General features: G+C 42.7%; 1 protein-coding gene across 7 annotated transcripts in view; it reads right to left on the bottom strand.

Annotated features, from left to right (window-relative positions):
- The window catches only part of ACOD1 (aconitate decarboxylase 1), a 35197-nt gene that overhangs the window by 9963 nt on the left and 11641 nt on the right, over positions 1-13593 (bottom strand). For 6 of the 7 annotated variants that reach the window (XM_080556356.1, XM_080556354.1, XM_080556355.1 and 3 more), the window contains one exon: positions 5661-5773. The gene's annotated coding sequence lies outside the window, so the exon portion shown is untranslated. Of the gene's footprint in view, positions 1-128; positions 2348-5660; positions 5774-13593 lie in introns of those variants that run through there. The other variant, XM_080556357.1, reaches the window with a different exon arrangement.

Below are 13593 nucleotides of genomic sequence, written 5' to 3' on the forward strand. Positions count from 1 at the left end.
CAGAGGGAGATAGGAATAGGGCTAGCAGTATTGTGTGAGATCTGGGGAGGGCACGGGCATGTAAAAAGAGACAGGAGGGCATCAGTTGTTCCTCAGACAGCTCCAACCCAGACATCTGCTTATTTTACCTGTGTGTAATGGATTTGTGGTGGTTTTGCCTTGCTAGGCAGCCAAACTCCACCGCAACCGCTCTCTCACTCCTCCTCCTCTGAAGACGAGGGGAAGAAGAAAGGGAAAACACAACCCATGTTGAGATAAGGATAATTTAATTAAAGGAAAAATAATTATTAAGGGAAAATTATTAATTAAGTGAATTAACTAAAGGGAAAAGGAAAAGGGGGAAAGGGAAAAAACCAAACCAAAACAACAACAACAACAACAAAACAAAACAAAACAAAAGCAAAGCCATATGGAGGCACAGAGGAAAGAAATTACTCTCTACTTCCCACCACCGAGTGATGCTTGACCACATCCTTGAAGCAGGGCCTCAATGAATGTAGCCGTTGTTTGGGAGGACAGATGTTTTCACAACCAGAGCCCACCCCCCCCCCTTCTTCCTTTTTCCATCTTTTACTGCTGAGTGTGACATCACATGGCATGGAATATCCCTTTGGTTGGTTTAGGCCAGCTGCCCTGGTGATGTCCCCTCCCCGCCTCAGACCCAGAACAGGATGTCATCTCTGGGTGCCTAACTTGAGGCTGGAAATTGCAGTGGGTATCAGAGTGCCTTAAATGATAGAACTGGCAGTGTGTCTGTTCATGGATCTAGCCAAAGAGCCCAGGGCCCAGGACTCCAAAAACCCAGCCCTACAAACACATTCATGCTTCCGTACTGTGCATTATGCACAGGCTCCATTTAAAACCTTGGTCCTGTCTTTCTCTTAAACATGAGCAGCTGTTCAGCATGGCTACTAACCCTCTTCCCACACGCATTTCCCTGTGAGTACACCACAGCTTCCTCACTCATGCATGCGTAACCTACATCTACATAAAACATCCCAACTGCTTTTCATAGCTCCTGGGCGAGATGTGCACTTTGGTCAAATCCTGGCACCACGGGGAAACAGAACCTGCAGGTACATCAGTGCTTATTTCTTGCCTTTCCATTTCCACACCAAGGGAAACCTCGGAGGCAGCCTGGATGTGCAGAAAATTTATCTTTGGCCCTGACATCGGAGCATAAAAATCCAGCCCAGCTAACAGGATCACTCATATTGACAAGGTTGGCAACAGTAAAGAAAGGTTAATAGAAGTTAATGCTATTAGACTGAAAAAGGGAAAGGTTTTGTTACCTTTCTCTTTTTGTTCTTCCAGCTCACTCTTTCCTTCAGAAAAAAAAAAAAAAAAAAGTGGAAGAAAATATCTAAATTACAGTACCACAAAATCACAGAGTCATCGAGGTTGGAAGGGACCTCCGGAGACCATCTAGTCCAACCTCTCTCCCCAGCACGGCCACCCAGAGTTTGTTGCCCCAAGCTTTGTCCAGTTGGGTTTTGAGTCTCACCAAGGATGGAGGCTCCACAGCCTCTCTGGGCACCCTATTTCAGTGCTTGACCACCATAAAATAACATATTAAACGAAACATATTCAAACCCTCAAGTCAGTCCTTTTTCAGCCCTCTTTTTCCTTCACCCTTGGGATATCATTTATAATCCCATTCCATTTCTCTTTTTCACCCCCTTCTTTGGGAAAGAGCGAGACAGAAGTGAAATTTGAGCATCTTCTTGACCCCTCTGTGTTACTAATTATATCTGGGAAGTTTTCTGATGTTAGCAATTTGGGACCCTTTGCATTTCCTCTGCCATCTCCAGTGGAGGGAACTGTGAATACAGCTGAACAGATGAAAAATATGAGAAAACTATGCAGCAACGTAACTCCTGATTGCTCTAATTTATTACTCTAATGACTAAAGCCCGCAGTCAGAATGGAACAAAAAAAGGCTCGTTACTCTTTCCATCTCTAAACTGCACAGTGCAGTGCCAGCCTGTAGGACTGCATCCTCCATCAGCAACCCATCTGGCCTCAAAACAAGGTGTGTGCCGTAACTGCCAGCTTACAATATGTTATTACCACTTGACATTTAGAAACACCAATTACAGGAAAGAAGTGCAGAGGCCCAGCTGCCTTTACGCCCATGTCGAGACCCCAAAGTGAATTCAGATGGGAGCCAGAACATGTGATATGCTTTGTAATGTGATTTGTTGTCACACCCTATTCACTGGCTGATTTCAGATACACGGTCACTTCCTTCTTTGACTTTGGTTCCAGTATGGATTGTCCAATACTTTGCAAAAATAGCATCAGTATTTTTAGGGACTGAACTGAGTTATTATGAGAAAGTGACTTTTCTTTTTTTTTTTTTTAGTAAAAAAAAAAAAAAGTAAAGCTGTAAATGCACAAAATTAAATTGCTTGGGAGACTGATTTACAAAATTGGGTCTACAGACCTTCAAGTCAGGAGTACACTGTAGCCTGAGAGGGAACAGAAAGCAGTATGGTTATCACTGCAGGGGTAGAAGGCATCTATACAAAGTCCTGTACCTCCACGGGAGAATTTGTAGGGGTCTAAATAGAAGAAGGTTGAAAATGACTGACTGAGAGTTTGGCACAGGCTGTCCACTCCTGACAAAGGGAATCTGCTGCTTGCCTCTTCTTTGACACAATGTGCATGGTTCAGCAATTTGGGCAGAAAAATTGTTAACTAGCAAGCGTGATGGAAAGACAAAATGCATTCATCAAAATGCCATTTGTAACATTGTGCGTGGCTACAGTAATGAGCTGTGCTGATTACAGAACACGGCTTTAGAAAACGAGTGCCCCACAGGGCCCATTTTCTCCTGCTGACATCACATATTTAAGCTGCTTTTTCTTCCTTTTGCCTCCAGTTATTTTAGGCTAAACTGCGCCCGCACCTGCAAGCTGTGTGTTTGCAACTGAAAACAGTATCTGCCCTCAGTATGATGCTCCTTTTGTCCTAAAGAAATATAAAAAAATTATGACAAAATACACAGGCCAAGCTTACTGTCTTCTAAGCCAATTTTTAAGATGTGACCTTGTTCATGGGCTGCACTAACACAAGAAACTGGGAGACTGGTACTGATGTGCTTTGTTTACTGAGCCTCCACTATTCTTAATGATCATTAGACGCCTTCTAATTGCAGGACCTGGGCCTTTCACCTCTACTGAGATATATTTTAAGTACAGTCAAGAAGTGAGAATTTTGTTAGGGGCAGAATCTCACCTGGAATAGATGGCTTGATCTAGATCCCGTTAACAGCCGTACAGCCATAAATCTTGGGATCCTGTAATTCTGCCCCACTATCATAACGCCCTCCCGTGCCTCTTCTTGCCCAGCCCTGCCTTCACTGCAACAGCAGTTACTGCTCCAGCCAGACTGTCAAGGCAGCAACACTACACAGCAATGGGCAATGATTGCACCACAAAACATATAGTTCTGGTAATTTCTAGTCTATAGCAGTTCTCTTATTCACATACTTGCACAACCAAGGACAACTGCAATCTCTGATGAGTTACAACATTCTCGTTTCCTTTTTTTTATTTTCCTTCTTTTTTTTTCAAACTCCACACAGCAAATCTTGGAAGTGCCAAGCCTTATTCTGGCAAAGGTTGCTACAAGTCAATACACCAGGTCTACAATACACTGTTCTTTTCTCCTTCATAAATCAGAGCTGCTACTTCTAAAGACACGTCCACACAGCCCATTGAAGCTTGTATATGTTGATTTGCTTGCATGAGTTGTAAGACAGCGGTACCAAACATGAATGGGATTACCACACAAGATCTTGTCCAAGACAGATCGATCACCTCTAAAGAAATGGGGTTACCACAGCTAGCAGCAGGTGGCTGTAGGGTTTCCATACGGCATGGCCTCTGGTCTGAATAACAGCACCGGGTATAGGATATCACATAGACTTGCAGTGTGTGCATGGACTTTGAGACAACTTCCCTTTGCTGATGACGGTGGCAGCCTGGAGCAGCCGGTATCACACACTGCCCTCTTCATCAAAGAGTAGTCAGTGATGTCTACATTAAGTGGTGAACACACAGCTGGGTGTCATTGCAGGACTTGTGTCATTTGGGGGGGGGGGGTGTGATATTACTCGACTAGCAAAAATTCAGTTTGATTAGCAGAAGCCAAACTGGTGTGAATGCATGTAGGGATGTGGCAGTTTTAATTAAATAACCAGCAGAACTCTGTAGTGCAATTGAAGCATTAGTCACTGCAGTAAAGTGCTGCATCCTACGTATAAAGGTGCCTAGCAAGGACACCTTCCTGATTCTTTCAGAGCAAGGCCCAGATGTCACAATGCACCCGTTCACTGTGCTGGCAGTCCAGGAGAGAGATGTGGATATCTCGATCCAGTATACAAAAAGCTACAACATTAATTATGGGATATAAGAACCTCTCTGCATCTAAGTACTGCTCAGGGATTTTGAGCCCCCTAGGAAGTATCCCAGTCACCATCACAAGCTTTTTTTCTGTATGGGAAGCTCTAAAATAACACCTAAAGCATACACAGGAAAAAAAGGAATGAATGATAAAACACTGCTTCAAACAGAAATAGGCTTTGGGTGAAAAATCCACTGAATTTTATGGGAGTCAATCATTTACCTGTCAGCAGCTGCAGAAACACTTGAGACAGGTACTGGAAGATGATTTGTGTGTTGGCAGAGTTGTTCCTCCAGCTTTCACTGCAGATGCTCTCTCCCCTCCTATCTACTTAGTGCCTCCCAAATACAAACCCTCTGAAAGGATTTTAAGCAACGAACCATGCTGCAAAAGCCACAGAATCCTTGTTGCTATTGTACTGCTCATTCTGCAAGGCTGTCAAATATATATACATGTATTTTTTCTTTGTCTCAAAATGAGACTGCATCATCTGCTCAGGCAATGTGCTCTCACTGAGGTATCCCACAAGGTATCTGCGTCTTGCTGTCTTTTAGCATCTTGTGGTCTCTTTTAGCATACTCCTGTAACCAAAGACTTTTTCTGCATTTATGGTTATACATAGTTAAAGCATGCATTTTCCACCTCTGAAAGATTTTAAAAATGCCACAAAATATTGCGAAACAGCCTAAAATTACACATTAAATGTGGCAGTCTGTGATTTGTGGTGTAATTATAAAACGTGCCATGGTGGTTATTAGTTGTGAGATTAAGTATTACATGTTTCAGATTGTAAAACATGCTGGAGAATTTCTAACTGTGATTGTCTATTCATCTCTAAAGAGAAAATGGGCATAATTACACCAACATTTCTAAAATGGAGAAATAGCTGCAAAAAAAACTGAAGAAAGGTTATATTTGAAGACAAGAGCTGTAAATACATAAAGCATTTATACTATTACACTTTTCTAATGGAACATTTAAACAGAAGCTAATGATTTGATTTTAATTGGTCCTTTTTACATAAGCAGCAGTTGAAGAAATCTTGTTTTTTAGAATTTATATGACACTACTTTTCCCCCACATTACTCATCTTCAGAATAGTAGATTAAGACAGATGCAGGAAGCATTAAAAAGCAAGGAAAATAACTACTTTCACAAAATGAAAGGAATGATTTTGTAACCTTTGATCATCTGTGTTGACTCTTCAGCATCAGCAGGGTTTAAAACTATACACATAATAAGGTACCTACTGTCAGATGTCGTGGAGTTCAATGAATGTTTTATTTATCTTTTTCCTGCCCCACAGTATTTGAAGATGTCCCTCCTCATGTGTCCCTGGAAGTTGCAGGAGCAATGGAGTTAGCTGTAAGGAGAAAAATATGCTGTTCTGAGTCAGTGCATTTTTTAGTATAAAAAAATAAAAAAAATTAAACATCACATCATTGTGAATGTACAATGTTAGTTGCACCACCAACCCCCACAGCTTATCCTATTGACTCTGATAACTGTTCTGAATGGCACAATGGCAGCACTATGACTTTAGTTTTAAAATAAGCAACTAAAATATCTTTATTCTGCCTTTCTACAATTAGGTTTCCCATTTCTGCAGTATGGCTGTTTCCATTCTTTATCAAATTGGGCAGTTATGAAGTCTGTTCGGAAGTCTGTGTTTTCTTTTAGGGTATTTTTTGCCTTTTTATTTGCTTGCTCAGTTATGGTATTTTATCAAACTGTGGAGGAAAAATCAGAAGAGAAAGGAGGTGAATATTTTTCTTCAACTAATTGACTGAGTCGCAAATGAAGGAATACTGAGATTTTGTGGTCCACCCTAAGACATCAGCACAAGCGCAGTGGGACGTGAGTCATACTGTTCAACTAACGATACACACGATACACACAGGGCAGGAACAATGCAAGGCTGTTTTTTTACTTTAAAAGAAAAGCAGGCAGCTTCCTTGGGTGGCAACTTTTAGGAGGCATCTTGCTGCCTAAGTTGCCTGTGAATGAAAAGATAGAGCTGTGTTTTATTTTTTATTTTTAAGCCTGATCCACCCATCCCTGCCTTGTACTTCTATGTTCCTCCGCTGCAGCTGCTGCTGCTGCCAAAGGGTGGGCTCGTTAGGAGGAACGAGGTGGCTGATGCCGAGAAGTTGTTTTTCCCCCACTGCTTCCTGGTGTCTTGCCCTACTACCCTAAGCAGCTGGACTCTCCATCTTCCAAGCACAGAACAACCCTGCACTACCCTGTTCCCCGCTGTGCTAACAAGGCCCAGGTGTATTTCCCCGTACTTTTCTGCTCCCTGCAAATCTGGGAGGCATATCCAGTAAAAATCAGGGAAAGCGGATGCTTGTCTGGGGGAGGAGAGGGAAGAAAAGCTATGTGACTGTATGGGAATAAAACACGTCCTGTCCCTTAGGATGCTGGAAGAGCAAATCTTTGTGGGGCAGGGAAAGGAAGAAGGGGATGAAAGAGACCCCAGGTCTCTTAGTGTTTTGTATGGAGCTGGTACAGGGCAATATCTGCTGAGCTGTTTGATGGAGGAGTAACCAGTTTGCCCAGACAGTATTTGCAGCTGAGCCTAAATTAGTACTTAGTTCAGCACAGCACTTAGGTCCACACCCTCCACTGCAGTTCACATGGGGATTGTGGTCACTGCGCTGGTGCTGGCCCTTGGTATGAGCTCACACAGGCCAGGCTGTCTGCCCTGAGCATCTCTCTGATCCAGCGTTATATGGCTTTTTGTCTCTCTCTCTTTCTTTGCTGGTGGCATTTGGATAACATGTTCCCAATCCTCTGGTCAGTAGAGAGCGGTTCAAAATCTGGGGGCTCTGCCCAGCTGCCTGGCACAATTGGAGGAGGAGCTGCTTGGTATGGTGGCAACATCTCTTCCTTCATTGGAGCCAGGCTCTGCTGGAGCTGTCGTCCTCTGCTTGCTTGGCCATGTGTGCAGACCTAGGGCAGATGAGCTTTGTGCTATTCGTCCTCTGCTCCTGACCTAATTCTGTCCATGCCATCACTTCTGGTCAGAAATGCTGCCTGTCTCTTTCAGACACAGTAAGAAGTTGACTAGAGACTTCTCTTCTTGGGGGCTTGTTGGGAACCCCCCAACATGGGAACTGACCATGTTGATGACTGCTCTTGAGGTGTGGCTGAGAAGAAAAAACCCAAAACAAACAAACAAACAATCCCAAGCATATAATTCCTTCCAAGGATCAGACCACTCTCAGGCACTGTCTTTACACAGTCTTTTCACGTAGGCACAGAAACCTTTTCTAGATGGTGCCTGTTAAGACAGCTGCTCCAAAGTTTGCGATTTTGCATCATGAACCCCACCTCTGCTTTCATTCCTGTATCCCAGAAGGGTATGCGGTGTGAGGCCCCCACCGTAACTGCAGGACAACAAAAGAGAGATGTTCAAGAGTCTGGTAGTGTGAGAAAGGGCTTGTGATCAGACCTCTGCGAACTCGTCATGTGTTTACAAGAAAGGTGGGAAGGAGATCATTGCTAAGGGAAGGTAGAAAGTAAGAAACTCACTTGTCTTTTGGGTGTCTCTGTTGCATGAAATTCAATGTATTAGTTTTGTATCTCTGCTCTATTTCTATCCGGAGCTGAGTGGTGAGGCCATCAAGAATTATCAGCTGATTTAAATGCCATCTTGGAAAATGGAACTGGCAATTGAGACCAGCAATTATTTCCCAGCTACATTTGCTATATACTTATTTCACTTGATGCTGCTTCCAGACAGATACATGAGTCAGTGGTATTATAAGCACGCTCACTGACTCCAAGTGAAAAATGTCGATGGGTCTGTGGCCCACCCTCAGCATGCTGTGGTATTTACTGCCTGTTATTATATCTCTTTTTTACCTGGAGAAATTATCCTTCCTTCCTTCCTCCCTCAAATCCTACTGACATAGGACAGATAGGAGGAGCTCTCGCCTGATACCAGTGCAAGATGCCCAGCCCCAAAAATTTATAAAAAAGTCCTCTCTAGTTTATGCCCTAGGAGTGGATGCCACCCTGATGCTGGCGATCTGTGGTCAGACTGCGTGTAAATCAGCGTGGAATGAGATCGTGCTGGGGCTAGCAGTCAGGACTGGAGGCAGCACTGGGAAAGAGGTGAGCCACCTTCTCTCCCTTGTCCCACAAGTCATCAGCCTCAATAATCTCCCTTAGGGTGAGTGCTTCAGATGGAGGACCTGGTGCTTCAGGGACGTTCAAGAAAAAAGGTGCAGGCGGGAAGGAGGAAATTGAGTTGGAGAATCTGCTTCTGGGCTGCGACAAAGATATGGTCGGACCCCAAGAACTCCCTGTAAGGATACGGAAAGATGGGCTTTGAAAATTCACTACGTTCATACACAAAGCGGCGAGCAGCATAGAGAGCTACGTGGGGGTCCTTCCGCAGTGTCATCACATCACCAGGCAGCCTACAGTAGGGAGCCCACGTGTGAAGGTCCCTTTGCCCACATCTTCTCTGAGCCTAAAATCCAGGGCCTGCCCATAGGCTCTGCTGTTTTGTACTCTGAGAGCCACGTGAGAGACTTCACAGGGAGGGCAGGAAAGCCCAGCAACAATTTCCTTCAGAAGTGGCATTTCTGAACTTCACTGTGCCTCTTGCAGCTGGCTGCTCTGTCAGCACTGACCTCACCTGGGCAGCACAAGGTTTTTGCCCAGTATGACTTGTTGAAACAGCTGATCCCCCTGCGGTAAACTGTTTCCTCATGTTCATGGGAGCCGACCTGTGGGCTTCAGCTGGCCCCCCCTTATATGTTGCCAGAAGAGGATCCCCCAGAGATGAAAAGACTGCTCTGCAGCCTGCTCCCTTAGCATTGCAACAGCAAGGCACCAAGGCTCTGCAAAGGTGGCATGGTACATGGAAAAGCGCAAGAGCGTGGTGGGGCTATGGGTTGAGATGCACTGGGTTTCTGCTGGAGGACTGAAACAAGCTAGCTCAGCCCAGACAGAATCTGGTTACACAGGACAGAGTAACTCACAGGTTTCCCAGTCTACAGTGGCATATGAGTTCAGCTAAACAGACAAGGAAGGAGTCATTATGGGCAAAGACTTCTCTACTGTGTGGGTGTCATCCACAGCAGACAACCTAGCACACACTCCCACCTCAAAATTGTTAAAACAAGCAGTGGGATTTAACAGACCAGATATATCTGGGACCCTTGTTGCCTTAATGTTGCTGTTTCTGTATCCTCAGGCTTCACATCTGCTGCATTTTTGCAGTGATTAGAGAGAGCAACTATTATAGTAAAAACTTCTCAGTTGACTATATGACTTCAGAAGGTGATGGCTTGAGAAGTAGAAACAAATTCTTCAAGGCTCTGGATTGTGTTGAGAGAACTAAATGAGTATGAATCAGGAGTGAACCCATACTAGGAAAAATAAAGTATTTATAAATATCTAAAAGACAGAATACAGCAAATCTTAACATCTTATTCCAATAGATTGCCACAAAACAAAACAAACAAACAAAAAAACCAACTTGCATGAAGCCATTCAACCCCAGAGTTTAGATTACATGGAAGACAGTGTGAGTCTGTCATATACCTGCTCTCAGGGTATCTCAGTGCATACACACGGCAAAACTGAAGGGATATTATGGGAAAAGATGTTCTCCACCTAGAGAAATACTTGACTGAGGTTGTGCTGGAATGTCCTAAGTTAGAGTTGAACATGATGAGATGGCCACATGAGCATAGGGGAGGGTGCAGATCAGAATGACCTTCCTTAAACTGAAAAAGCATGGCACAGGATGATACACTTGTGTTTATCCATCTACCTTGCGAGTGCAATTATTATACAGGTAGGCAAAGTCACAGTAATGACACACACAAATTAGGTGTAGAAAAACAGGCAGAGGAGCATATGAGCAACCACAAATCTTGTTAACCTGATTAATTGTTCACTGATAACTGAATCATAAATTTTAAACATTCGTTGGAGCACACAATTGTTAAACGCACCATATGAAAAAAGATACACAGAGACAATACAGAATGGTAAGAAGCTTAGAAAAAAATGGCCTGTGAAGGAGGCATGAGGATGTTTATTTAGGCTAGAAGAGAGAAGTAGCATGGTTTCACATTACAGCTAAGCCAGTCCAACCACTTGCACTTGTATGATGCCTCTCCTGGGAAGTTAATTCAGTGAACTAAGTCAGCAGAAAATTTATTTTGCAAAAGAACCGAAAATTCTCCACTTTGTTCTCTGAACTGGTTCATCACAATCACACAACGGCTAGCTGAGTGTGGAGAAATGTAGGGTGGTTCATTTTGGCAGCAGCTAACCTTCCGACTGATTTAGCTTTAATGCAAAAGTGCAACATATAAGGGTGCATGATGCAGAAACATAATCTGTATGTTTTACAAAGAAGAGGATGTTGAGCAACATTGCTGTATCCACTGAGAATACCGAAAAGAAATCTACAAAATATATATCAAAGATATGAAAAATGTGAAAAAAACCAACCAACCAAAAAAAAGTAATAAAAAAAAAAGCTTTATAACAGGAACAGCACCAGGTACTCAAACATTAAAATAGCTTACATAAGAATATCATTGAAGTTCCTTCACTGGAGTCCTTTCCAGTGCATCACACTTGTGTCTGCCAGGATTAGTCCAAGGTTTCTTATCTTGCCTATTTGCAGAGGTGGATTGGAAGATGACCTCTTGAGATTCGTGATTTACCAAGTTCACCCATCCTGTCTAAGCCGACCTCTAACTCAACTTAATACTACTCGGAAAAATGTTTTTAACAAGTACAGGGGCAGATTCTAATAGTGCCATTTGATTAATATTTCGGTAAAGACCGGAGAAACATCTGTGTATACACTGTTTACAGACACACTACTTACAGTCTGCTTTGAATTCTGAAAATCTTCCTGGATTAGCATAGCTAGTCTCCAAATAGACCATGAAAATAAGTCATACTTCAGAGATGATTCCCAGGCTTATGGTTATGACTGCAAGGGGATTGCAACACTCACAAGTTGTTGCTCAAGCATGATGGAAATTCAGTTGCAAATACTGGAAATAGGGTCACTCACTGGGAAAGCTGTACACTGAGATATACAATTTAATTAACACATCAGAAGAAAAGTATACTGAGCACCGTTTTTTTGTTGAAATATAAGAGATGTTCATATTTAAATTGCAGAAGTATAAAGCTGGAGTTAAAAATGAAGCAAAGAAACATGCAATACTATTTTTTTTCCTTTTTGCAAAAACAAAATTCTAGAAATGATGGGTTGCAGAAAAAATGGATCAGCTTTGGCAAAATACTGAAAATCACTTAACCTTCTGTTTCCCCATAGTCAATAAATGCCATTATTAATAATGCTGTCTAGTGAGATGGACAAACTTAAACACCACATCTCTCCTACACAAAAGTCTCTAATCCCTTTAATGTAGGGAAGTTCTGGGAAAAGCCTTGTAGGAATAATATAATAACAACAATTTACAGGCATTTAATAAGAAAAGATGACAATTACTTTCATTTGTATATATATGTAGCTAAAGAACTACAGAAAACAGTTCAAATGGAGCAAGTCTGTGGACTCATCTAGACTTTACAGGTGAGGGATCAAGCTAAGAAGTATGCTCTACTGAGCATCTTTTCAAGTCTTTGAAAGTCTTGTCAAACGGACAGGATCAATAATAACTTAGGGAGTATGTGTAAGCCCTTCAAAGAAATCTGAGTGCAGAACTTGCTGTGTAATCATGCCCACCATGCTGATACTGTGCAGCCTTATGTGGGAAATCCCACCCTGGGACGTGAAGCTGCCATCCACGGTTTGAGGAGCAGGCAGCTTTCTTCTTTGACAAGCCCTGCTACCTTTGAAGCTCAGATCTACTTGTTCTAATGGGACTGATTAGAGAGAGAGAGGAAACTTCAAAAGACTTCACTGCCTCTATGAACTAACTAGTCATAAGGCTGTGCTGACAACCCCTTGTGACATGTACCATCATTTATTTTTTCCCTTGGCCCCCACTCTGCCCCTTAATATTAGCATCTTCTTTCTGTTTGCACATGAGAACGCTGCAGTTTGCACATACATCATAACATGCTGTCTGTTCCTCTACCTGATAAGGGACTCCCCCACATTTCTCCCTGCTGGGCTTCCATTTTTTTTTCCCTCTGAGGTTTTGTTGTGAGTCACACATTTTAAAATCATGATCCTGATTCAGCAGCAATACACGGACGTGATTGCCTGACTGACAAGAGGCATATTTCTATCACAGGGCTAATTCAATGAGGACAAGAACAACTGGTACATGGAACAGGAAAGAATAAAATGCTAACAGAAAACCCTGTAGAGGGGTCTGCAACTCCTCCAGGCCTATGTGCATGGTGGTGTAATGGGCGTTCATTTAATTTCTTGTCACTCATTCAGCGCTGATCTGTGCTGATGCTCTCTCTTACCCCACTGCCAGATATGGTCCATCTACTTTGTGCATTCAAAGCAGCATCATGCCTGAGTACTCTCCCCTCCCTGTCTTGACACTGACCCTCAGGTCAGTACAAGCTCTTCATTTTCTTCTCCCACTTCTGCCTGCCCTTATTGAAGGAACCACTTCCTCAGCTGATTTACCAAAATACCACTTCTCATCCAAACTTCCAAAAAAATTTACTTCATCACATGCCCTTACTTACAGGAATAAATTTGAAAATGAATCTTAGGTGGAATTCCCAAGAGTATCCAATTTGACAGACGTGTCTTTTCAGGGTGTAATGTTAAAAGGCCAGGGATTCTCTTTATTTTGGTGACACTAGTGTTATTGCATTCATAGTCTCTGCTCCTGTCCATGACACTGCTGCTGAATTTGCTGCTGAGAAAAGAGCTGAAATAAAGGTGATTGCTAATTAGCCAAGTGATTCTGGAACAATTTCCAGTATAAGTTTACACCTGCACAAAAGTGGTAACATTTTTTTTAAGCTCTAGAAATAAATGTCAACTGATCAACCATAAGGGCTAAGCCAGAGGTGAATGCCAATAGCATCAGTAAGGATATACAGTTCCTCAGTTAGATAAATCTTGGGTTAAAAATACAAGTTATGAAGAGTCACTTTTGCTCCTTGCTACACACCTACACACCTATACTCCTCACTGCATATGCTGAAGCAAACACCAGATGTCTAACTGGGAGGAATTTCACACAAGAGAATGATGCT

The sequence above is a fragment of the Anser brachyrhynchus genome (assembly GCF_964034855.1).
Source record: "Anser brachyrhynchus genome assembly, chromosome: 1".
NCBI lineage: Eukaryota > Metazoa > Chordata > Aves > Anseriformes > Anatidae > Anser > Anser brachyrhynchus.